The sequence below is a fragment of the Vicugna pacos genome, unplaced genomic scaffold, assembly GCF_048564905.1.
Source record: "Vicugna pacos unplaced genomic scaffold, VicPac4 scaffold_18, whole genome shotgun sequence".
Lineage (NCBI taxonomy): Eukaryota > Metazoa > Chordata > Mammalia > Artiodactyla > Camelidae > Vicugna > Vicugna pacos.
The window spans coordinates 1717345-1742763 of NW_027328739.1; the positions used below are offsets into that span (position 1 = coordinate 1717345).

Sequence of the window (25419 nt, forward strand, 5' to 3'; positions counted from 1 at the left end):
GGTGAAACTCTGTTTAACTTGGACGCACACTCTCAAGCGGACAGGAGACATGGGTTTGAAGGTGATGTGCTGAGATTTACAAGAGTGCACAGCAGATGCTTGGCTGAGAGAACTCAAAGAAACCAGCGCAAAATATCCCCACAGTTAATTCTGAGACCAAGATCCCAGCTGCCAAATTTGAGGTAGCAGAGGCAACGGTCAGTGAGGCATAGAGCTACGGATGATGGCACACGCTGAGTCTCAGGGATCTGGAGTGCGTTGTGGGATGTGGTGGGTCGAATCAAGAGAGCAAACCGAACTGTGTACCGATAATAAATCAACCACACTGGTCGCGCGGTTGCGATTACCGATATGTCCCATGGCCACACCCAGTACATCTGCAGGACCAGGGACCAATTGGGATTTTTGCCAATAGAGCACGTGTGGGGCTGAATCAGAGATATCGTGCATCTGGTCTGAGGGATCCAGGGGGCCTTGAATTTGAAATCAGAATGAAAAGCCTTAGGATATGCTACATTCATAACCTGGGCTGGGATTATGGTTTGGTTTGAGTCACAGGATGCGCAACAACTCTGTGGTTGCCTTCGTGCACCCGTGCCACAAGTATGAGAGGACAAGGAATAGTGGTCCAAGTCCACAGCGCGAGAAGAGGAAGCATTCCCTTCAGCACTATCTCCCAAAAGCGGATGCTACATTTTGGATGGCACCGGCACGGTATGGCACCTAGGACAACAAGGAAGGTCTGCGGGATCATTCCAGCAGGCCCTGATATGTGACATCCATAGATATGCTTCCACTGGTGTTTCTGTAGACAGAGAAGCTCTGGAAAGAACTGATTTCATTGGGACATTCCCGTGGCAATAAAAAGCAGAAGAGCACTCTCAGTTTGCTCTTTTGGAAACACTCCAAAATGACATAGAGACGAATGCAGAGCTGAGAACTTTTAGAAGCTTCATTTCCACAAGAGGAAGTGTCCTGTGCACTTTCAGAAGTGTGAGATAAGTATAATCAAAATGAAGTTATGCTAATCGAAGTAGAATGGGTTGTTCATCACAACTAATGCAACACCAGCAATTGGAGATATACCAAACAACACACACAGGTACAGGTTATGGCATCAATGCCTAGGAGAAATTGTCCTCACAGAAATCCCATGGAATTGCGTAGAGACAAGAGTCTAAAATTTTCAATTAACAAAGCCCTAGAAGTCTACATTAGATACCTGATATTACCTGACCAGTAGAGATGAAGAAGAACAGTAAAAGAAACAGGAAGTACCATTTTCAGTTCCAAAGATATTGAAGGCGCAACAGATAAGCTTTCAAACAACTAGTCTGCAAAACGCTATCCAGAACAAGTGTTGAAAATGAAGGTCAGGAAAACACTGAAGAACACCAGTGTCTCAGAATCACAAAAGGCAGAATACCAAAAAGGGGAAGAGAAAGTCTCAACACGAGCCAAAAATATCAGGAAACTCAATGGTTGTGATAATATCAGGGCTAGAATTCAGTCCTTAGCAGACTAGATAATGCAGAGGGACGCGTGAATGACTGTGAAGACAGGGGAAGAGAAAAACCTCGGTCAGAAGCAGACATAGGAAAGCAAGTGCAAACAAATGAAAACATTGCAGTTGAACCCTGGGTTAAGACAGGGCATGAAAGAATAGAAATCATGAGTCCCAGATGGAAAAGCAAGAGATAAAGAAACAAAAAGTGTCTGAAAATTTATCTGTAGAAAAATCAGACTGAAACTTGCTGAAAGCCAAGATAGAATCATCTATGCGAATTCAGGAATTACACAGCATCCGAAGGAGGTGGAATCCCAATAGACCTACCAGCAGCTGTATGATTCAAATCAACAAAGTTCACGAATATCCGAGTGATTTAAAATGCACCTGGAGGAAACAACATAGTCACAAGGAAACCCCCAGAGGGGTTTCAGCAGATATCTCGGCAGCAATATTGCAGGACAGGGAGGAGTGCCAGGACACAGACCATATCCTGAATGGCCAAATGCTGCCACCTAGGGTAGCCTATGCCACATGAACACCATTTCAAATAACGGCAGAGCTAGAGAATTCTACAGACCGGCAAATCTTAAAAGAATTCAGCAGTTCAAAAGTTTTTCTAAAAGAAAGGTTGAGAAAACTCCCCTGAATAGAAAAGCAGCAAGATGGAATGGAAAGAAGAAACCATTATTGGAAATGCAAGAAGAGCATGTGTGGCAGAGAAGAAAGAAGAATAACTTAAGGAGGACATCAAAACCCTAAAGATGGGAGAGGGAAGCAGGAAATCATAGGTGATTGGAAGCACTCTCTTAAGTGAATCAGCTTATTTGACTCTGTTTGAAGCGAAAGGAGAGATGCATGGCCTGACGTGTTTGCAAAACAAGCGAGAAGAAGACCAACAAAGAATCAAACCAACAAACAAGCACCAAAATGGTATGGTTGGCTGACATATACAAAGGGAACCATGATTATTCAAAAGAAAATACTCAAGGTGAGGTCAAGGGTCATTCAGAACGCATCGACCCAGTATAGTGGCTTGCATGTACTCAGCACACTTGTATTCGGAAATCAGAAGCGTGCATTCATATTCGTAAATTTTGATTCATAAGAGCATATCGTGACTTAACACTAATGCCGATTTGGAATCAAATGGATTCCTAGTCCGTGATGTAGACTTGTATGTCTTCCAACAGGATGAAGGAATGCCATATTCTAGGCTACGTAGAGAAGAAATGTAAGAAGCCTATAACAAAGGCAAGTAGCTCTGCCAAAGTGTACTAAGTGCAAAAGAGACCGACAGCAAAGTGCACATTGGGGTTGGTTTCATTTCTTGGAATTTCAGCTCCCATGAATCCAATGGATCCATGTCCTGAGAGTGTGGGTGTTTCAGCAGAAATCAGGCGACGCATATGTATTCCGGGTGTACGGATATTATAGGAACATAAGTCTCCTTTAGTGGGTCCCTGTGTACTGTGAACTGTTAGAAAGTTTAAAGACGTGTGAAACCATCAACTGAAAAGGGATACAATTCCCTCCATTGGTACGGTGCATAGAGCTCTGAACAAAAGGAAAGAGGGAAGAAGAAAGGCCCATGGGACGCTAGTGGGTAGAATCACATTTACCTTAGGAACCTCTCGTCGGATGCAGCCCCTCCCCCAACACTGACAAGATGCAGCAGCCATTGGGGATGGCAGTTAGCGGTTGGATTCCAGGTGGAATGTTGGTGTTTACCGCGAGGCTTGTTGTGGCTGTTGGATCCTAGGTAACCGGGCAGAGTTCTGTGGGTGGATCAGTGTGATGGAGGGGCTGCCGCCCTCTGTGGAGCTTGGCTTAGGTGTTTGGTCCGGGAAGCTGTGTAAGTTTGAGATACTGCTGCTGCCCAAAGACCTGAGGTCACAGGTCAGTTTCCAGAACCTGAAAGGGCAGACAGTGGAAGATCTGCCTGTCATCAGCTTACTGGTCAGGCTCCGAGGTACTTTCAGACTTGCCCAGTCCTGGTGAAGTCGACTTTAGGGGAGACACGAAGAGAAGCTGGCCGATAAGCTGGCTGCACGGATTGAGGAGAGATGCGAACACATGGATGAGAGATGTTCTGCTACAATGGAGAATACTGGCGTGGAGACAGCTGTAGAGGATACCAGGCTCAAAAGACATTCATGAGACATATTGAAACTCACTGATACAGGCAGAAACATACGGAGTTCCAACGTGGACTTGAGGAAGTTCCTCAATTCTCTTCTCCAAGAACGGGTCCAAGGTCCCTGACGTCTGAAGGAGAAGAAATGGCAGAGATGATCAAAACGCTCCTGTTCTTGGAAGAGGTCGTGAGAATCCACACGTCCCAAGGGGCATTCCCAAGCCATTCAGACCAAAATTCAACAAGCCCAGGTAAGCCTTTTCCCAGGTTTGGGCCTAGCTAGTGAGCACTTGCCCTTGCCTCCCCTCCACTCAGGCATCCATTTTGAAGGATCAGTACCTGAGCTGCAATGAAGCCATTACGAGAAGAGCAAGCCCCTCGTAGAATCAGAGTTCCTCCAGCTTCACTCTCTGTGAACAACAGTGAACACCTTAAAGGTCAAATAGTCTCGGCTGAAATAGATAAAATTGAATACTTAGCTCACACCTAGAAACGATGTCCTTCCGCTAGATTCAGCAAATGTTGTGTTTCTGTCTTCCCTGGGGTGAAGGGAGTGTGGTAAGTGAGGGGAATCTTTGACTGAACATGAATCTGTAATAGGCTTCAGTTTTTCAAGACAGTGAAGGTAAATAGTACAAGTCAGAAAGTGAACTGAACTGTAAAAGTCGCCAATGACATTAAAGACACAGCTTATGTGGATCGTCTTTCACTTGAGTCAAGCCCCCGGGGGCACTATATCATGGGGGTGCAGACTTGGTTGCGTTAAATGGCTTTAAACTACAGGATCGGATGATTAAGCGTTCTCAACACTGATAGAAAAACACCTGGTTCTCAATAGACTAGCATAACTGCAGCAGGATTCTCCTAGCTAGAATGCCTCTAGGTGCTTTTGGATTCAAACCTAAATGTATATATTTGGTTTGTTTCCTCTTGTATTTTCCTAGAGAGGGATGTTACCCCTTGAAATGCCAACATTGGCCAGTAGGTGTCATTGGGATACAGGGCACCACATGCACAAGTGTATCCAAGGTTGGGGGTTATTCCATGTTTCCAAAAGTTATTTCATGGTTCCTGTTGGTTTCGGAGGCTTCAACCTTAAAGAGCTGACATGACCCCTTGAACAGTTTGGACTGCTAGTTTGCATTCTATCTGTCTAGCTTTTCCGTCGAGCTGACACAATGTTACCAAAATTGACAAGTCTGGCTTCTAGGTCGATTGAGTGTGTTTCAAAAAATAACTCCATTTTCGTATAACTCCCAAAACATGTAAATGAGTTCTGTTAAACTTCTTAAAGACTGCAAATGGGATATCAACACAATGTCAAAAGAGTTGTCTTCGGACAATCCCTCCCACCACGGCTGTATAGAAACAAAGAGCTAAGCAAATATCACATTTCTGTGAAATGTATCTGGATAGTGTTGATTCATCGATGCCCAGTTGGCAGAGAAGAAGTGCAACCTGCACTCACTCACTCCCATGTACAGAGCAATGGAAACATCCACTCACCCAGCCCTTAGCATAGGACACTGGCCGAAGAGAGGTCTGTTACTCCCAAAGACAGGATGAGGCCTCAGAACACGTGGAATCAGGAGAAGGCAATGCAGGGAATGGAAACCAGTGCAGGTTCGGACCCCTGGTGATGGAGCAACGAGGGTGAAACTCTGTTTAACTTGGACGCACACTCTCAAGCGGACAGGAGACATGGGTTTGAAGGTGATGTGCTGAGATTTACAAGAGTGCACAGCAGATGCTTGGCTGAGAGAACTCAAAGAAACCAGCGCAAAATATCCCCACAGTTAATTCTGAGACCAAGATCCCAGCTGCCAAATTTGAGGTAGCAGAGGCAACGGTCAGTGAGGCATAGAGCTACGGATGATGGCACACGCTGAGTCTCAGGGATCTGGAGTGCGTTGTGGGATGTGGTGGGTCGAATCAAGAGAGCAAACCGAACTGTGTACCGATAATAAATCAACCACACTGGTCGCGCGGTTGCGATTACCGATATGTCCCATGGCCACACCCAGTACATCTGCAGGACCAGGGACCAATTGGGATTTTTGCCAATAGAGCACGTGTGGGGCTGAATCAGAGATATCGTGCATCTGGTCTGAGGGATCCAGGGGGCCTTGAATTTGAAATCAGAATGAAAAGCCTTAGGATATGCTACATTCATAACCTGGGCTGGGATTATGGTTTGGTTTGAGTCACAGGATGCGCAACAACTCTGTGGTTGCCTTCGTGCACCCGTGCCACAAGTATGAGAGGACAAGGAATAGTGGTCCAAGTCCACAGCGCGAGAAGAGGAAGCATTCCCTTCAGCACTATCTCCCAAAAGCGGATGCTACATTTTGGATGGCACCGGCACGGTATGGCACCTAGGACAACAAGGAAGGTCTGCGGGATCATTCCAGCAGGCCCTGATATGTGACATCCATAGATATGCTTCCACTGGTGTTTCTGTAGACAGAGAAGCTCTGGAAAGAACTGATTTCATTGGGACATTCCCGTGGCAATAAAAAGCAGAAGAGCACTCTCAGTTTGCTGTTTTGGAAACACTCCAAAATGACATAGAGACGAATGCAGAGCTGAGAACTTTTAGAAGCTTCATTTCCACAAGAGGAAGTGTCCTGTGCACTTTCAGAAGTGTGAGATAAGTATAATCAAAATGAAGCTATGCTAATCGAAGTAGAATGGGTTGTTCATCACAACTAATGCAACACCAGCAATTGGAGATATACCAAACAACACACACAGGTACAGGTTATGGCATCAATGCCTAGGAGAAATTGTCCTCACAGAAATCCCATGGAATTGCCTAGAGACAAGAGTCTAAAATTTTCAATTAACAAAGCCCTAGAAGTCTACATTAGATACCTGATATTACCTGACCAGTAGAGATGAAGAAGAACAGTAAAAGAAACAGGAAGTACCATTTTCAGTTCCAAAGATATTGAAGGCGCAAAAGATAAGCTTTCAAACAACTAGTCTGCAAAACGCTATCCAGAACAAGTGTTGAAAATGAAGGTCAGGAAAACACTGAAGAACACCAGTGTCTCAGAATCACAAAAGGCAGAATACCAGAAAAGGGGAAGAGAAAGTCTCAACACGAGCCAAAAATATCAGGAAACTCAATGGTTGTGATAATATCAGGGCTAACATTCAGTCCTTAGCAGACTAGATAATGCAGAGGGACGCGTGAATGACTGTGAAGACAGGGGAAGAGAAAAACCTCGGTCAGAAGCAGACATAGGAAAGCAAGTGCAAACAAATGAAAACATTGCAGTTGAACCCTGGGTTAAGACAGGGCATGAAAGAATAGAAATCATGAGTCCCAGATGGAAAAGCAAGAGATAAAGAAACAAAAAGTGTCTGAAAATTTATCTGTAGAAAAATCAGACTGAAACTTGCTGAAAGCCAAGAAAGAATCATCTATGTGAATTCAGGAATTACACAGCATCCGAAGGAGGTGGAATCCCAATAGACCTACCAGCAGCTGTATGATTCAAATCAACAAAGTTCACGAATATCCGAGTGATTTAAAATGCACCTGGAGGAAACAACATAGTCACAAGGAAACCTCCAGAGGGGTTTCAGCTGATATCTCGGCAGCAATATTGCAGGACAGGGAGGAGTGCCAGGACACAGACCATATCCTGAATGGCCAAATGCTGCCACCTAGGGTAGCCTATGCCACATGAACACCATTTCAAATAACGGCAGAGCTAGAGAATTCTACAGACCGGCAAATCTTAAAAGAATTCAGCAGTTCAAAAGTTTTTCTAAAAGAAAGGTTGAGAAAACTCCCCTGAATAGAAAAGCAGCAAGATGGAATGGAAAGAAGAAACCATTATTGGAAATGTAAGAAGAGCATGTGTGGCAGAGAAGAAAGAAGAAGAACTTAAGGAGGACATCAAAACCCTAAAGATGGGAGAGGGGAGCAGGAAATCATAGGTGATTGGAAGCACTCTCTTAAGTGAATCAGCTTATTTGACTCTGTTTGAAGCGAAAGGAGAGATGCATGGCCTGACGTGTTTGCAAAACAAGCGAGAAGAAGACCAACAAAGAATCAAACCAACAAACAAGCACCAAAGTGGTATGGTTGGCTGACATATACAAAGGGAACCATGATTATTCAAAAGAAAATACTCAAGGTGAGGTCAAGGGTCATTCAGAACGCATCGACCCAGTATCGTGGCTTGCATGTACTCAGCACACTTGTATTCGGAAATCAGAAGTGTGCATTCATATTCGTAAATTTTGATTCATAAGAGCATATCGTGACCTAACACTAATGCCGATTTGGGATCAAATGGATTCCTAGTCCGTGATGTAGACTTGTATGTCTTCCAACAGGATGAAGGAATGCCATATTCTAGGCTACGTAGAGAAGAAATGTAAGAAGCCTATAACAAAGGCAAGTAGCTCTGCCAAAGTGTACTAAGTGCAAAAGAGACCGACAGCAAAGTGCACATTGGGGTTGGTTTCATTTCTTGGAATTTCAGCTCCCATGAATCCAATGGATCCATGTCCTGAGAGTGTGGGTGTTTCAGCAGAAATCAGGCGACGCATATGTATTCCGGGTGTACGGATATTATAGGAACATAAGTCTCCTTTAGTGGGTCCCTGTGTACTGTGAACTGTTAGAAAGTTTAAAGACGTGTGAAACCATCAACTGAAAAGGGATACACTTCCCTCCATTGGTACGGTGCATAGAGCTCTGAACAAAAGGAAAGAGGTAAGAAGAAAGGCCCATGGGACGCTAGTGGGTAGAATCACATTTACCTTAGGAACCTCTCGTCGGATGCAGCCCCTCCCCCAACACTGACAAGATGCAGCAGCCATTGGGGATGGCAGTTAGCGGTTGGATTCCAGGTGGAATGTTGGTGTTTACCGCGAGGCTTGTTGTGGCTGTTGGATCCTAGGTAACCGGGCAGAGTTCTGTGGGTGGATCAGTGTGATGGAGGGGCTGCCGCCCTCTGTGGAGCTTGGCTTAGGTGTTTGGTCCGGGAAGCTGTGTAAGTTCGAGATACTGCTGCTGCCCAAAGACCTGAGGTCACAGGTCAGTTTCCAGAACCTGAAAGGGCAGACAGTGGAAGATCTGCCTGTCATCAGCTTACTGGTCAGGCTCCGAGGTACTTTCAGACTTGCCCAGTCCTGGTGAAGTCGACTTTAGGGGAGACACGAAGAGAAGCTGGCCGATAAGCTGGCTGCACGGATTGAGGAGAGATGCGAACACATGGATGAGAGATGTTCTGCTACAATGGAGAATACTGGTGTGGAGACAGCTGTAGAGGATACCAGGCTCAAAAGACATTCATGAGACATATTGAAACTCACTGATACAGGCAGAAACATACGGAGTGCCAACGTGGACTTGAGGAAGTTCCTCAATTCTCTTCTCCAAGAACGGGTCCAAGGTCCCTGACGTCTGAAGGAGAAGAAATGGCAGAGATGATCAAAACGCTCCTGTTCTTGGAAGAGGTCGTGAGAATCCACACGTCCCAAGGGGCATTCCCAAGCCATTCAGACCAAAATTCAACAAGCCCAGGTAAGCCTTTTCCCAGGTTTGGGCCTAGCTAGTGAGCACTTGCCCTTGCCTCCCCTCCACTCAGGCATCCATTTTGAAGGATCAGTACCTGAGCTGCAATGAAGCCATTACGAGAAGAGCAAGCCCCTCGTAGAATCAGAGTTCCTCCAGCTTCACTCTCTGTGAACAACAGTGAACACCTTAAAGGTCAAATAGTCTCGGCTGAAATAGATAAAATTGAATACTTAGCTCACACCTAGAAACGATGTCCTTCCGCTAGATTCAGCAAATGTTGTGTTTCTGTCTTCCCTGGGGTGAAGGGAGTGTGGTAAGTGAGGGGAATCTTTGACTGAACATGAATCTGTATTAGGCTTCAGTTTTTCAAGACAGTGAAGGTAAATAGTACAAGTCAGAAAGTGAACTGAACTGTAAAAGTCGCCAATGACATTAAAGACACAGCTTATGTGGATCGTCTTTCACTTGAGTCAAGCCCCCGGGGGCACTATATCATGGGGGTGCAGACTTGGTTGCGTTAAATGGCTTTAAACTACAGGATCGGATGATTAAGCGTTCTCAACACTGATAGAAAAACACCTGGTTCTCAATAGACTAGCATAACTGCAGCAGGATTCTCCTAGCTAGAATGCCTCTAGGTGCTTTTGGATTCAAACCTAAATGTATATATTTGGTTTGTTTCCTCTTGTATTTTCCTAGAGAGGGATGTTACCCCTTGAAATGCCAACATTGGCCAGTAGGTGTCATTGGGATACAGGGCACCACATGCACAAGTGTATCCAAGGTTGGGGGTTATTCCATGTTTCCAAAAGTTATTTCATGGTTCCTGTTGGTTTCGGAGGCTTCAACCTTAAAGAGCTGACATGACCCCTTGAACAGTTTGGACTGCTAGTTTGCATTCTATCTGTCTAGCTTTTCCGTCGAGCTGACACAATGTTACCAAAATTGACAAGTCTGGCTTCTAGGTCGATTGAGTGTGTTTCAAAAAATAACTCCATTTTCGTATAACTCCCAAAACATGTAAATGAGTTCTGTTAAACTTCTTAAAGACTGCAAATGGGATATCAACACAATGTCAAAAGAGTTGTCTTCGGACAATCCCTCCCACCACGGCTGTATAGAAACAAAGAGCTAAGCAAATATCACATTTCTGTGAAATGTATCTGGATAGTGTTGATTCATCGATGCCCAGTTGGCAGAGAAGAAGTGCAACCTGCACTCACTCGCTCCCATGTACAGAGCAATGGAAACATCCACTCACCCAGCCCTTAGCATAGGACACTGGCAGAAGAGAGGTCTGTTACTCCCAAAGACAGGATGAGGCCTCAGGACACCTGGAAGCAGGAGAATGCAAAGCAGGGAATGGAAACCAGTGCAGGTTCGGACCCCTGGTGATGGAGCAACGAGGGTGAAACTCTGTTTAACTTGGACGCACACTCTCAAGCGGACAGGAGACATGGGTTTGAAGGTGATGTGCTGAGATTTACAAGAGTGCACAGCAGATGCTTGGCTGAGAGAACTCAAAGAAACCAGCGCAAAATATCCCCACAGTTAATTCTGAGACCAAGATCCCAGCTGCCAAATTTGAGGTAGCAGAGGCAACGGTCAGTGAGGCATAGGGCTACGGATGATGGCACACGCTGAGTCTCAGGGATCTGGAGTGCGTTGTGGGATGTGGTGGGTCGAATCAAGAGAGCAAACCGAACTGTGTACCGATAATAAATCAACCACACTGGTCGCGCGGTTGCGATTACCGATATGTCCCATGGCCACACCCAGTACATCTGCAGGACCAGGGACCAATTGGGAATTTTGCCAATAGAGCACGTGTGGGGCTGAATCAGAGATATCGTGCATCTGGTCTGAGGGATCCAGGGGGCCTTGAATTTGAAATCAGAATGAAAAGCCTTAGGATATGCTACATTCATAACCTGGGCTGGGATTATGGTTTGGTTTGAGTCACAGGATGCGCAACAACTCTGTGGTTGCCTTCGTGTACCCGTGCCACAAGGATGAGAGGACAAGGAAGAGTGGTCCAAGTCCACAGCGCGAGAAGAGGAAGAATTCCCTTCAGCACTATCTCCCAAAAGCGGATGCTACATTTTGGATGGCACCGGCACGGTACGGCACCTAGGACAACAAGGAAGGTCTGCGGGATCATTCCAGCAGGCCCTGATATGTGACATCCATAGATATGCTTCCACTGGTGTTTCTGTAGACAGAGAAGCTCTGGGAAGAACTGATTTCATTGGGACATTCCCGTGGCAATAAAAAGCAGAAGAGCACTCTCAGTTTGCTGTTTTGGAAACACTCCAAAATGACATAGAGAAGAATGCAGAGCTGAGAACTTTTAGAAGCTTCATTTCCACAAGAGGAAGTGTCCTGTGCACTTTCAGAAGTGTGAGATAAGTATAATCAAAATGAAGTTATGCTAATCGAAGTAGAATGGGTTGTTCATCACAACTAATGCAACACCAGCAATTGGAGATATACCAAACAACACACACAGGTACAGGTTATGGCATCAATGCCTAGGAGAAATTGTCCTCACAGAAATCCCATGGAATTGCGTAGAGACAAGAGTCTAAAATTTTCAATTAACAAAGCCCTAGAAGTCTACATTAGATACCTGATATTACCTGAGCAGTAGAGATGAAGAAGAACAGTAAAAGAAACAGGAAGTACCATTTTCAGTTCCAAAGATATTGAAGGCGCAACAGATAAGCTTTCAAACAACTAGTCTGCAAAACGCTATCCAGAACAAGTGTTGAAAATGAAGGTCAGGAAAACACTGAAGAACACCAGTGTCTCAGAATCACAAAAGGCAGAATACCAGAAAAGGGGAAGAGAAAGTCTCAACACGAGCCAAAAATATCAGGAAACTCAATGGTTGTGATAATATCAGGGCTAGAATTCAGTCCTTAGCAGACTAGATAATGCAGAGGGACGCGTGAATGACTGTGAAGACAGGGGAAGAGAAAAACCTCGGTCAGAAGCAGACATAGGAAAGCAAGTGCAAACAAATGAAAATATTGCAGTTGAACCCTGGGTTACGACAGGGCATGAAAGAATAGAAATCATGAGTCCCAGATGGAAAAGCAAGAGATAAAGAAACAAAAAGTGTCTGAAAATTTATCTGTAGAAAAATCAGACTGAAACTTGCTGAAAGCCAAGAAAGAATCATCTATGCGAATTCAGGAATTACACAGCATCCGAAGGAGGTGGAATCCCAATAGACCTACCAGCAGCTGTATGATTCAAATCAACAAAGTTCACGAATATCCGAGTGATTTAAAATGCACCTGGAGGAAAACATAGTCACAAGGAAACCTCCAGAGGGGTTTCAGCTGATATCTCGGCAGCAATATTGCAGGACAGGGAGGAGTGCCAGGACACAGACCATATCCTGAATGGCCAAATGCTGCCACCTAGGGTAGCCTATGCCACATGAACACCATTTCAAATAACGGCAGAGCTAGAGAATTCTACAGACCGGCAAATCTTAAAAGAATTCAGCAGTTCAAAAGTTTTTCTAAAAGAAAGGTTGAGAAAACTCCCCTGAATAGAAAAGCAGCAAGATGGAATGGAAAGAAGAAACCATTATTGGAAATGCAAGAAGAGCATGTGTGGCAGAGAAGAAAGAAGAAGAACTTAAGGAGGACATCAAAACCCTAAAGATGGGAGAGGGAAGCAGGAAACCATAGGTGATTGGAAGCACTCTCTTAAGTGAATCAGCTTATTTGACTCTGTTTGAAGCGAAAGGAGAGATGCATGGCCTGACGTGTTTGCAAAACAAGCGAGAAGAAGACCAACAAAGAATCAAACCAACAAACAAGCACAAAAATGGTATGGTTGGCTGACATATACAAAGGGAACCATGATTATTCAAAAGAAAATACTCAAGGTGAGGTCAAGGGTCATTCAGAACGCATCGACCCAGTATCGTGGCTTGCATGTACTCAGCACACTTGTATTCGGAAATCAGAAGCGTGCATTCATATTCGTAAATTTTGATTCATAAGAGCATATCGTGACCTAACACTAATGCCGATTTGGAATCAATTGGATTCCTAGTCCGTGATGTAGACTTGTATGTCTTCCAACAGGATGAAGGAATGCCATATTCTAGGCTTCGTAGAGAAGAAATGTAAGAAGCCTATAACAAAGGCAAGTAGCTCTGCCAAAGTGTACTAAGTGCAAAAGAGACCGACAGCAAAGTGCACATTGGGGTTGGTTTCATTTCTTGGAATTTCAGCCCCCATGAATCCAATGGATCCATGTCCTGAGAGTGCGGGTGTTTCAGCAGAAATCAGGCGACACATATGTATTCCGGGTGTACGGATCTTATAGGAACATAAGTCTCCTTTAGTGGGTCCCTGTGTACTGTGAACTGTTAGAAAGTTTAAAGACGTGTGAAACAATCAACTGAAAAGGGACACACTTCCCTCCATTGGTACGGTGCATAGAGCTCTGAACAAAAGGAAAGAGGGAAGAAGAAAGGCCCATGGGACGCTAGTGGGTAGAATCACATTTACCTTAGGAACCTCTCGTCGGATGCAGCCCCTCCCCCAACACTGACAAGATGCAGCAGCCATTGGGGATGGCAGTTAGCGGTTGGATTCCAGGTGGAATGTTGGTGTGTACCGCGAGGCTTGTTGTGGCTGTTGGATCCTAGGTAACCGGGCAGAGTTCTGTGGGTGGATCAGTGTGATGGAGGGGCTGCCGCCCTCTGTGGAGCTTGGCTTAGGTGTTTGGTCCGGGAAGCTGTGTAAGTTCGAGATACTGCTGCTGCCCAAAGACCTGAGGTCACAGGTCAGTTTCCAGAACCTGAAAGGGCAGACAGTGGAAGATCTGCCTGTCATCAGCTTACTGGTGAGGCTCCGAGGTACTTTCAGACTTGCCCAGTCCTGGTGAAGTCGACTTTAGGGGAGACACGAAGAGAAGCTGGCCGATAAGCTGGCTGCACGGATTGAGGAGAGATGCGAACACATGGATGAGAGATGTTCTGCTACAATGGAGAATACTGGCGTGGAGACACCTCTAGAGGATACCAGGCTCAAAAGACATTCATGAGACATATTGAAACTCACTGATACAGGCAGAAACATACGGAGTGCCAACGTGGACTTGAGGAAGTTCCTCAATTCTCTTCTCCAATAACGGGTCCAAGGTCCCTGACGTCTGAAGGAGAAGAAATGGCAGAGATGATCAAAACGCTCCTGTTCTTGGAAGAGGTCGTGAGAATCCACACGTCCCAAGGGGCATTCCCAAGCCATTCAGACCAAAATTCAACAAGCCCAGGTAAGCCTTTCCCAGGTTTGGGCCTAGCTAGTGAGCACTTGCCCTTGCCTCCCCTCCACTCAGGCATCCATTTTGAAGGATCAGTACCTGAGCTGCAATGAAGCCATTACGAGAAGAGCAAGCCCCTCGTAGAATCAGAGTTCCTCCAGCTTCACTCTCTGTGAACAACAGTGAACACCTTAAAGGTCAAATAGTCTCGGCTGAAATAGATAAAATTGAATACTTAGCTCACACCTAGAAACGATGTCCTTCCGCTAGATTCAGCAAATGTTGTGTTTCTGTCTTCCCTGGGGTGAAGGGAGTGTGGTAAGTGAGGGGAATCTTTGACTGAACATGAATCTGTATTAGGCTTCAGTTTTTCAAGACAGTGAAGGTAAATAGTACAAGTCAGAAAGTGAACTGAACTGTAAAAGTCGCCAATGACATTAAAGACACAGCTTATGTGGATCGTCTTTCACTTGAGTCAAGCCCCCGGGGGCACTATATCATGGGGGTGCAGACTTGGTTGCGTTAAATGGCTTTAAACTACAGGATCGGATGATTAAGCGTTCTCAACACTGATAGAAAAACACCTGGTTCTCAATAGACTAGCATAACTGCAGCAGGATTCTCCTAGCTAGAATGCCTCTAGGTGCTTTTGGATTCAAACCTAAATGTATATATTTGGTTTGTTTCCTCTTGTATTTTCCTAGAGAGGGATGTTACCCCTTGAAATGCCAACATTGGCCAGTAGGTGTCATTGGGATACAGGGCACCACATGCACAAGTGTATCCAAGGTTGGGGGTTATTCCATGTTTCCAAAAGTTATTTCATGGTTCCTGTTGGTTTCGGAGGCTTCAACCTTAAAGAGCTGACATGACCCCTTGAACAGTTTGGACTGCTAGTTTGCATTCTATCTGTCTAGCTTTTCCGTCGAGCTGACACAATGTTACCAAAATTGACAAGTCTGGCTTCTAGGTCGATTGAGTGTGTTTCAAAAAATAACTCCATTTTCGTATAACTCCCAAAACATGTAAATGAGTTCTGTTAAACTTCTTAAAGACTGCAAATGGGATATCAACACAATGTCAAAAGAGTTGTCTTCGGACAATCCCTCCCACCACGGCTGTATAGAAACCAAGAGCTAAGCAAATATCACATTTCTGTGAAATGTATCTGGATAGTGTTGATTCATCGATGCCCAGTTGGCAGAGAAGAAGTGCAACCTGCACTCACTCGCTCCCATGTACAGAGCAATGGAAACATCCACTCACCCAGCCCTTAGCATAGGACACTGGCCGAAGAGAGGTCTGTTACTCCCAAAGACAGGATGAGGCCTCAGGACACCTGGAAGCAGGAGAATGCAAAGCAGGGAATGGAAACCAGTGCAGGTTCGGACCCCTGGTGATGGAGCAACAAGGGTGAAACTCTGTTTAACTTGGTCGCACACTCTCAAGCGGACAGGAGACATGGGTTTGAAGGTGATGTGCTGAGATTTACAAGAGTGCACAGCAGATGCATGGCTGAGAGAACTCAAAGAAACCAGCGCAAAATATCCCCACAGTTAATTCTGAGACCAAGATCCCAGCTGCCAAATTTGAGGTAGAAGAGGCAACGGTCAGTGAGGCATAGAGCTACGGATGATGGCACACGCTGAGTCTCAGGGATCTGGAGTGCGTTGTGGGATGTGGTGGGTCGAATCAAGAGAGCAAACCGAACTGTGTACCAATAATAAATCAACCACACTGGTCGCGCGGTTGCGATTACCGATATGTCCCATGGCCACACCCAGTGCATCTGCAGGACCAGGGACCAATTGGGAATTTTGCCAATAGAGCACGTGTGGGGCTGAATCAGAGATATCGTGCATCTGGTCTGAGGGATCCAGGGGGCCTTGGTTTTGAAATCAGAATGAAAAGCCTTAGGATATGCTACATTCATAACCTGGGCTGGGATTATGGTTTGGTTTGAGGCACAGGATGCGCAACAACTCTGTGGTTGCCTTCGTGCACCCGTGCCACAAGGATGAGAGGACAAGGAAGAGTGGTCCAAGTCCACAGCGTGAGAAGAGGAAGAATTCCCTTCAGCACTATCTCCCTAAAGCGGATGCTACATTTTGGATGGCACCGGCAAGGTACGGCACCTAGGGTAGCCTATGCCACATGAACACCATTTCAAATAACGGCAGAGCTAGAGAATTCTACAGACCGGCAAATCTTAAAAGAATTCAGCATTTCAAAAGTTTTTCTAAAAGAAAGGTTGAGAAAACTCCCCTGAATAGAAAAGCAGCAAGATGGAATGGAAAGAAGAAACCATTATTGGAAATGTAAGAAGAGCATGTGTGGCAGAGAAGAAAGAAGAAGAACTTAAGGAGGACATCAAAACCCTAAAGATGGGAGAGGGAAGCAGGAAATCATAGGTGATTGGAAGCACTCTCTTAAGTGAATCAGCTTATTTGACTCTGTTTGAAGCGAAAGGAGAGATGCATGGCCTGACGTGTTTGCAAAACAAGCGAGAAGAAGACCAACAAAGAATCAAACCAACAAACAAGCACCAAAATGGTATGGTTGGCTGACATATACAAAGGGAACCATGATTATTCAAAAGAAAATACTCAAGGTGGGGTCAAGGGTCATTCAGAACGCATCGACCCAGTATCGTGGCTTGCATGTACTCAGCACACTTGTATTCGGAAATCAGAAGCGTGCATTCATATTCGTAAATTTTGATTCATAAGAGCATATCGTGACCTAACACTAATGCCGATTTGGAATCAAATGGTTTCCTAGTCCGTGAGGTAGACTTGTATGTCTTCCAACAGAATGAAGGAATGCCATATTCTAGGCTACGTAGAGAAGAAATTTAAGAAGCCTATAACAAAGGCAAGTAGCTCTGCCAAAGTGTACTAAGTGCAAAAGAGACCGACAGCAAAGTGCACATTGGGGTTGGTTTCATTTCTTGGAATTTCAGCCCCCATGAATCCAATGGATCCATGTCCTGAGATTGTGGGTGTTTCAGCAGAAATCAGGTGACGCATATGTATTCTGGGTGTACGGATATTATAGGAACATAAGCCTCCTTTAGTTGGTCCCTGTGTACTGTGAACTGTTAGAAAGTTTAAAGACGTGTGAAACCATCAACTGAAAAGGGACACACTTCCCTCCATTGGTACGGTGCATAGAGCTCTGAACAAAAGGAAAGAGGGAAGAAGAAAGGCCCATGGGACGCTAGTGGGTAGAATCACATTTACCTTAGGAACCTCTCGTCGGATGCAGCCCCTCCCCCAACACTGACAAGATGCAGCAGCCATTGGGGATGGCAGTTAGCGGTTGGATTCCAGGTGGAATGTTGGTGTTTACCGCGAGGCTTGTTGTGGCTGTTGGATCCTAGGTAACCGGGCAGAGTTCTGTGGGTGGATCAGTGTGATGGAGGGGCTGCCGCCCTCTGTGGAGCTTGGCTTAGGTGTTTGGTCCGGGAAGCTGTGTAAGTTCGAGATACTGCTGCTGCCCAAAGACCTGAGGTCACAGGTCAGTTTCCAGAACCTGAAAGGGCAGACAGTGGAAGATCTGCCTGTCATCAGCTTACTGGTCAGGCTCCGAGGTACTTTCAGACTTGCCCAGTCCTGGTGAAGTCGACTTTAGGGGAGACACGAAGAGAAGCTGGCCGATAAGCTGGCTGCACGGATTGAGGAGAGATGCGAACACATGGATGAGAGATGTTCTGCTACAATGGAGAATACTGGCGTGGAGACAGCTGTAGAGGATACCAGGCTCAAAAGACATTCATGAGATATATTGAAACTCACTGATACAGGCAGAAACATACGGAGTGCCAACGTGGACTTGAGGAAGTTCCTCAATTCTCTTCTCCAAGAACGGGTCCAAGGTCCCTGACGTCTGAAGGAGAAGAAATGGCAGAGATGATCAAAACGCTCCTGTTCTTGGAAGAGGTCGTGAGAATCCACACGTCCCAAGGGGCATTCCCAAGCCATTCAGACCAAAATTCAACAAGCCCAGGTAAGCCTTTTCCCAGGTTTGGGCCTAGCTAGTGAGCACTTGCCCTTGCCTCCCCTCCACTCAGGCATCCATTTTGAAGGATCAGTACCTGAGCTGCAATGAAGCCATTACGAGAAGAGCAAGCCCCTCGTAGAATCAGAGTTCCTCCAGCTTCACTCTCTGTGAACAACAGTGAACACCTTAAAGGTCAAATAGTCTCGGCTGAAATAGATAAAATTGAATACTTAGCTCACACCTAGAAACGATGTCCTTCCGCTAGATTCAGCAAATGTTGTGTTTCTGTCTTCCCTGGGGTGAAGGGAGTGTGGTAAGTGAGGGGAATCTTTGACTGAACATGAATCTGTATTAGGCTTCAGTTTTTCAAGACAGTGAAGGTAAATAGTACAAGTCAGAAAGTGAACTGAACTGTAAAAGTCGCCAATGACATTAAAGACACAGCTTATGTGGATCGTCTTTCACTTGAGTCAAGCCCCCGGGGGCACTATATCATGGGGGTGCAGACTTGGTTGCGTTAAATGGCTTTAAACTACAGGATCGGATGATTAAGCGTTCTCAACACTGATAGAAAAACACCTGGTTCTCAATAGACTAGCATAACTGCAGCAGGATTCTCCTAGCTAGAATGCCTCTAGGTGCTTTTGGATTCAAACCTAAATGTATATATTTGGTTTGTTTCCTCTTGTATTTTCCTAGAGAGGGATGTTACCCCTTGAAATGCCAACATTGGCCAGTAGGTGTCATTGGGATACAGGGCACCACATGCACAAGTGTATCCAAGGTTGGGGGTTATTCCATGTTTCCAAAAGTTATTTCATGGTTCCTGTTGGTTTCGGAGGCTTCAACCTTAAAGAGCTGACATGACCCCTTGAACAGTTTGGACTGCTAGTTTGCATTCTATCTGTCTAGCTTTTCCGTCGAGCTGACACAATGTTACCAAAATTGACAAGTCTGGCTTCTAGGTCGATTGAGTGTGTTTCAAAAAATAACTCCATTTTCGTATAACTCCCAAAACATGTAAATGAGTTCTGTTAAACTTCTTAAAGACTGCAAATGGGATATCAACACAATGTCAAAAGAGTTGTCTTCGGACAATCCCTCCCACCACGGCTGTATAGAAACAAAGAGCTAAGCAAATATCACATTTCTGTGAAATGTATCTGGATAGTGTTGATTCATCGATGCCCAGTTGGCAGAGAAGAAGTGCAACCTGCACTCACTCGCTCCCATGTACAGAGCAATGGAAACATCCACTCACCCAGCCCTTAGCATAGGACACTGGCCGAAGAGAGGTCTGTTACTCCCAAAGACAGGATGAGGCCTCAGGACACCTGGAAGCAGGAGAATGCAAAGCAGGGAATGGAAACCAGTGCAGGTTCGGACCCCTGGTGATGGAGCAACGAGGGTGAAACTCTGTTTAACTTGGACGCACACTCTCAAGCGGACAGGAGACATGGGTTTGAAGGTGATGTGCTGAGATTTACAAGAGTGCACAGCAGATGCTTGGCTGAGAGAACTCAAAGAAACCAGCGCAAAATATCCCCACAGTTAATTCTGAGACCAAGATCCCAGCTGCCAAATTTGAGGTAGCAGAGGCAACGGTCAGTGAGGCATAGAGCTACGGATGATGGCACACGCTGAGTCTCAGGGATCTGGAGTGCATTGTGGGATGTGGTGGGTCGAATCAAGAGAGCAAACCGAACTGTGTACCGATAATAAATCAACCACACTGGTCGCGCGGTTGCGATTACCAATATGTCCCATGGCCACACCCAGTACATCTGCAGGACCAGGGACCAATTGGGAATTTTGCCAATAGAGCACGTGTGGGGCTGAATCAGAGATATCGTGCATCTGGTCTGAGGGATCCAGGGGGCCTTGAATTTGAAATCAGAATGAAAAGCCTTAGGATATGCTACATTCATAACCTGGGCTGGGATTATGGTTTGGTTTGAGTCACAGGATGCGCAACAACTCTGTGGTTGCCTTCGTGCACCCGTGCCACAAGGATGAGAGGACAAGGAAGAGTGGTCCAAGTCCACAGCGCGAGAAGAGGAAGCATTCCCTTCAGCACTATCTCCCAAAAGCGGATGCTACATTTTGGATGGCACCGGCACGGTACGGCACCTAGGACAACAAGGAAGGTCTGCGGGATCATTCCAGCAGGCCCTGATATGTGACATCCATAGATATGCTTCCACTGGTGTTTCTGTAGACAGAGAAGCTCTGGAAAGAACTGATTTCATTGGGACATTCCCGTGGCAATAAAAAGCAGAAGAGCACTCTCAGTTTGCTGTTTTGGAAACACTCCAAAATGACATAGAGAAGAATGCAGAGCTGAGAACTTTTAGAAGCTTCATTTCCACAAGAGGAAGTGTCCTGTGCACTTTCAGAAGTGTGAGATAAGTATAATCAAAATGAAGTTATGCTAATCGAAGTAGAATGGGTTGTTCATCACAACTAATGCAACACCAGCAATTGGAGATATACCAAACAACACACACAGGTACAGGTTATGGCATCAATGCCTAGGAGAAATTGTCCTCACAGAAATCCCATGGAATTGCGTAGAGACAAGAGTCTAAAATTTTCAATTAACAAAGCCCTAGAAGTCTACATTAGATACCTGATATTACCTGACCAGTAGAGATGAAGAAGAACAGTAAAAGAAACATGAAGTACCATTTTCAGTTCCAAAGATATTGAAGGCGCAACAGATAAGCTTTCAAACAACTAGTCTGCAAAACGCTATCCAGAACAAGTGTTGAAAATGATGGTCAGGAAAACACTGAAGAACACCAGTGTCTCAGAATCACAAAAGGCAGAATACCAGAAAAGGGGAAGAGAAAGTCTCAACACGAGCCAAAAATATCAGGAAACTCAATGGTTGTCATAATATCAGGGCTAGAATTCAGTCCTTAGCAGACTAGATAATGCAGAGGGACGCGTGAATGACTGTGAAGACAGGGGAAGAGAAAAACCTCGGTCAGAAGCAGACATAGGAAAGCAAGTGCAAACAAATGAAAATATTGCAGTTGAACCCTGGGTTAAGACAGGGCATGAAAGAATAGAAATCATGAGTCCCAGATGGAAAAGCAAGAGATAAAGAAACAAAAAGTGTCTGAAAATTTATCTGTAGAAAAATCAGACTGAAACTTGCTGAAAGCCAAGAAAGAATCATCTATGCGAATTCAGGAATTACACAGCATCCGAAGGAGGTGGAATCCCAATAGACCTACCAGCAGCTGTATGATTCAAATCAACAAAGTTCACGAATATCCGAGTGATTTAAAATGCACCTGGAGGAAAACATAGTCACAAGGAAACCTCCAGAGGGGTTTCAGCTGATATCTCGGCAGCAATATTGCAGGACAGGGAGGAGTGCCAGGACACAGACCATATCCTGAATGGCCAAATGCTGCCACCTAGGGTAGCCTATGCCACATGAACACCATTCCAAATAACGGCAGAGCTAGAGAATTCTACAGACCGGCAAATCTTAAAAGAATTCAGCAGTTCAAAAGTTTTTCTAAAAGAAAGGTTGAGAAAACTCCCCTGAATAGAAAAGCAGCAAGATGGAATGGAAAGAAGAAACCATTATTGGAAATGCAAGAAGAGCATGTGTGGCAGAGAAGAAAGAAGAAGAACTTAAGGAGGACATCAAAACCCTAAAGATGGGAGAGGGAAGCAGGAAATCATAGGTGATTGGAAGCACTCTCTTAAGTGAATCAGCTTATTTGACTCTGTTTGAAGCGAAAGGAGAGATGCATGGCCTGACGTGTTTGCAAAACAAGCGAGAAGAAGACCAACAAAGAATCAAACCAACAAACAAGCACCAAAATGGTATGGTTGGCTGACATATACAAAGGGAACCATGATTATTCAAAAGAAAATACTCAAGGTGAGGTCAAGGGTCATTCAGAACGCATCGACCCAGTATCGTGGCTTGCATGTACTCAGCACACTTGTATTCGGAAATCAGAAGCGTGCATTCATATTCGTATATTTTGATTCATAAGAGCATATCGTGACCTAACACTAATGCCGATTTGGAATCAATTGGATTCCTAGTCCGTGATGTAGACTTGTATGTCTTCCAGCAGGATGAAGGAATGCCATATTCTAGGCTATGTAGAGAAGAAATGTAAGAAGCCTATAACAAAGGCAAGTAGCTCTGCCAAAGTGTACTAAGTGCAAAAGAGACCGACAGCAAAGTGCACATTGGGGTTGGTTTCATTTCTTGGAATTTCAGCCCCCATGAATCCAATGGATCCATGTCCTGAGAGTGTGGGTGTTTCAGCAGAAATCAGGCGACGCATATGTATTCCGGGTGTACGGATATTATAGGAACATAAGTCTCCTTTAGTGGGTCCCTGTGTACTGTGAACTGTTAGAAAGTTTAAAGACGTGTGAAACCATCAACTGAAAAGGGACACACTTCCCTCCATTGGTACGGTGCATAGAGCTCTGTACAAAAGTAAAGAGGGAAGAAGAAAGGCCCATGGGACGCTAGTGGGTAGAATCACATTTACCTTAGGAACCTCTCGTTGGATGCAGCCCCTCCCCCAACACTGACAAGATGCAGCAGCCATTGGGGATGGCAGTTAGCGGTTGGATTCCAGGTGGAATGTTGGTGTGTACCGCGAGGCTTGTTGTGGCTGTTGGATCCTAGGTAACCGGGCAGAGTTCTGTGGGTGGATCAGTGTGATGGAGGGGCTGCCGCCCTCTGTGGAGCTTGGCTTAGGTGTTTGGTCCGGGAAGCTGTGTAAGTTCGAGATACTGCTGCTGCCCAAAGACCTGAGGTCACAGGTCAGTTTCCAGAACCTGAAAGGGCAGACAGTGGAAGATCTGCCTGTCATCAGCTTACTGGTCAGGCTCCGAGGTACTTTCAGACTTGCCCAGTCCTGGTGAAGTCGACTTTAGGGGAGACACGAAGAGAAGCTGGCCGATAAGCTGGCTGCACGGATTGAGGAGAGATGCGAACACATGGATGAGAGATGTTCTGCTACAATGGAGAATACTGGCGTGGAGACAGCTGTAGAGGATACCAGGCTCAAAAGACATTCATGAGACTTATTGAAACTCACTGATACAGGCAGAAACATACGGAGTGCCAACGTGGACTTGAGGAAGTTCCTCAATTCTCTTCTCCAATAACGGGTCCAAGGTCCCTGACGTCTGAAGGAGAAGAAATGGCAGAGATGATCAAAACGCTCCTGTTCTTGGAAGAGGTCGTGAGAATCCACACGTCCCAAGGGGCATTCCCAAGCCATTCAGACCAAAATTCAACAAGCCCAGGTAAGCCTTTCCCAGGTTTGGGCCTAGCTAGTGAGCACTTGCCCTTGCCTCCCCTCCACTCAGGCATCCATTTTGAAGGATCAGTACCTGAGCTGCAATGAAGCCATTACGAGAAGAGCAAGCCCCTCGTAGAATCAGAGTTCCTCCAGCTTCACTCTCTGTGAACAACAGTGAACACCTTAAAGGTCAAATAGTCTCGGCTGAAATAGATAAAATTGAATACTTAGCTCACACCTAGAAACGATGTCCTTCCGCTAGATTCAGCAAATGTTGTGTTTCTGTCTTCCCTGGGGTGAAGGGAGTGTGGTAAGTGAGGGGAATCTTTGACTGAACATGAATCTGTATTAGGCTTCAGTTTTTCAAGACAGTGAAGGTAAATAGTACAAGTCAGAAAGTGAACTGAACTGTAAAAGTCGCCAATGACATTAAAGACACAGCTTATGTGGATCGTCTTTCACTTGAGTCAAGCCCCCGGGGGCACTATATCATGGGGGTGCAGACTTGGTTGCGTTAAATGGCTTTAAACTACAGGATCGGATGATTAAGCGTTCTCAACACTGATAGAAAAACACCTGGTTCTCAATAGACTAGCATAACTGCAGCAGGATTCTCCTAGCTAGAATGCCTCTAGGTGCTTTTGGATTCAAACCTAAATGTATATATTTGGTTTGTTTCCTCTTGTATTTTCCTAGAGAGGGATGTTACCCCTTGAAATGCCAACATTGGCCAGTAGGTGTCATTGGGATACAGGGCACCACATGCACAAGTGTATCCAAGGTTGGGGGTTATTCCATGTTTCCAAAAGTTATTTCATGGTTCCTGTTGGTTTCGGAGGCTTCAACCTTAAAGAGCTGACATGACCCCTTGAACAGTTTGGACTGCTAGTTTGCATTCTATCTGTCTAGCTTTTCCGTCGAGCTGACACAATGTTACCAAAATTGACAAGTCTGGCTTCTAGGTCGATTGAGTGTGTTTCAAAAAATAACTCCATTTTCATATAACTCCCAAAACATGTAAATGAGTTCTGTTAAACTTCTTAAAGACTGCAAATGGGATATCAACACAATGTCAAAAGAGTTGTCTTCGGACAATCCCTCCCACCACGGCTGTATAGAAACAAAGAGCTAAGCAAATATCACATTTCTGTGAAATGTATCTGGATAGTGTTGATTCATCGATGCCCAGTTGGCAGAGAAGAAGTGCAACCTGCACTCACTCGCTCCCATGAACAGAGCAATGGAAACATCCACTCACCCAGCCCTTAGCATAGGACACTGGCCGAAGAGAGGTCTGTTACCCCCAAAGACAGGATGAGGCCTCAGGACACCTGGAAGCAGGAGAAGGCAAAGCAGAGTATGGAAACCAGTGCAGGTTCGGACCCCTGGTGATGGAGCAACAAGGGTGAAACTCTGTTTAACTTGGACGCACTCTCTCAAGCGGACAGGAGACATGGGTTTGAAGGTGATGTGCTGAGATTTACAAGAGTGCACAGCAGATGCTTGGCTGAGAGAACTCAAAGAAACCAGCGCAAAATATCCCCACAGTTAATTCTGAGACCAAGATCCCAGCTGCCAAATTTGAGGTAGCAGAGGCAATGGTCAGTGAGGCATAGAGCTACAGATGATGGCACACGCTGAGTCT

The 25419-nt window shown here is 45.4% G+C and overlaps 3 long non-coding RNA genes across 3 annotated transcripts in view; all 3 read right to left on the minus strand.

Annotated features, from left to right (window-relative positions):
* LOC140692850 (uncharacterized) overlaps positions 1–23160 on the minus strand; it is a 114792-nt gene extending 91632 nt beyond the window's left edge. Inside the window, exons 1-2 of the long non-coding RNA XR_012068458.1 lie at positions 23013–23160; positions 18572–18684 (exon numbers count right to left, since the gene is read on the minus strand). This is a non-coding gene — a long non-coding RNA (uncharacterized lncRNA). The remainder of the gene's footprint in view (positions 1–18571; positions 18685–23012) is intronic.
* LOC140692843 (uncharacterized) lies at positions 14318–17944 on the minus strand. The gene is made up of 3 exons (XR_012068448.1): positions 17718–17944; positions 15742–15868; positions 14318–14367 (listed from the first exon to the last, which is right to left on the minus strand). It is a non-coding gene; the product is annotated as an uncharacterized lncRNA (long non-coding RNA).
* Positions 23161–23479: 319 nt separating the features above from the next.
* On the minus strand, positions 23480–25107 carry LOC140692841 (uncharacterized). The gene is made up of 3 exons (XR_012068445.1): positions 25033–25107; positions 23866–23978; positions 23480–23658 (listed from the first exon to the last, which is right to left on the minus strand). It is a non-coding gene; the product is annotated as an uncharacterized lncRNA (long non-coding RNA).
* Between the last annotated feature and the right edge of the window lie 312 nt (positions 25108–25419).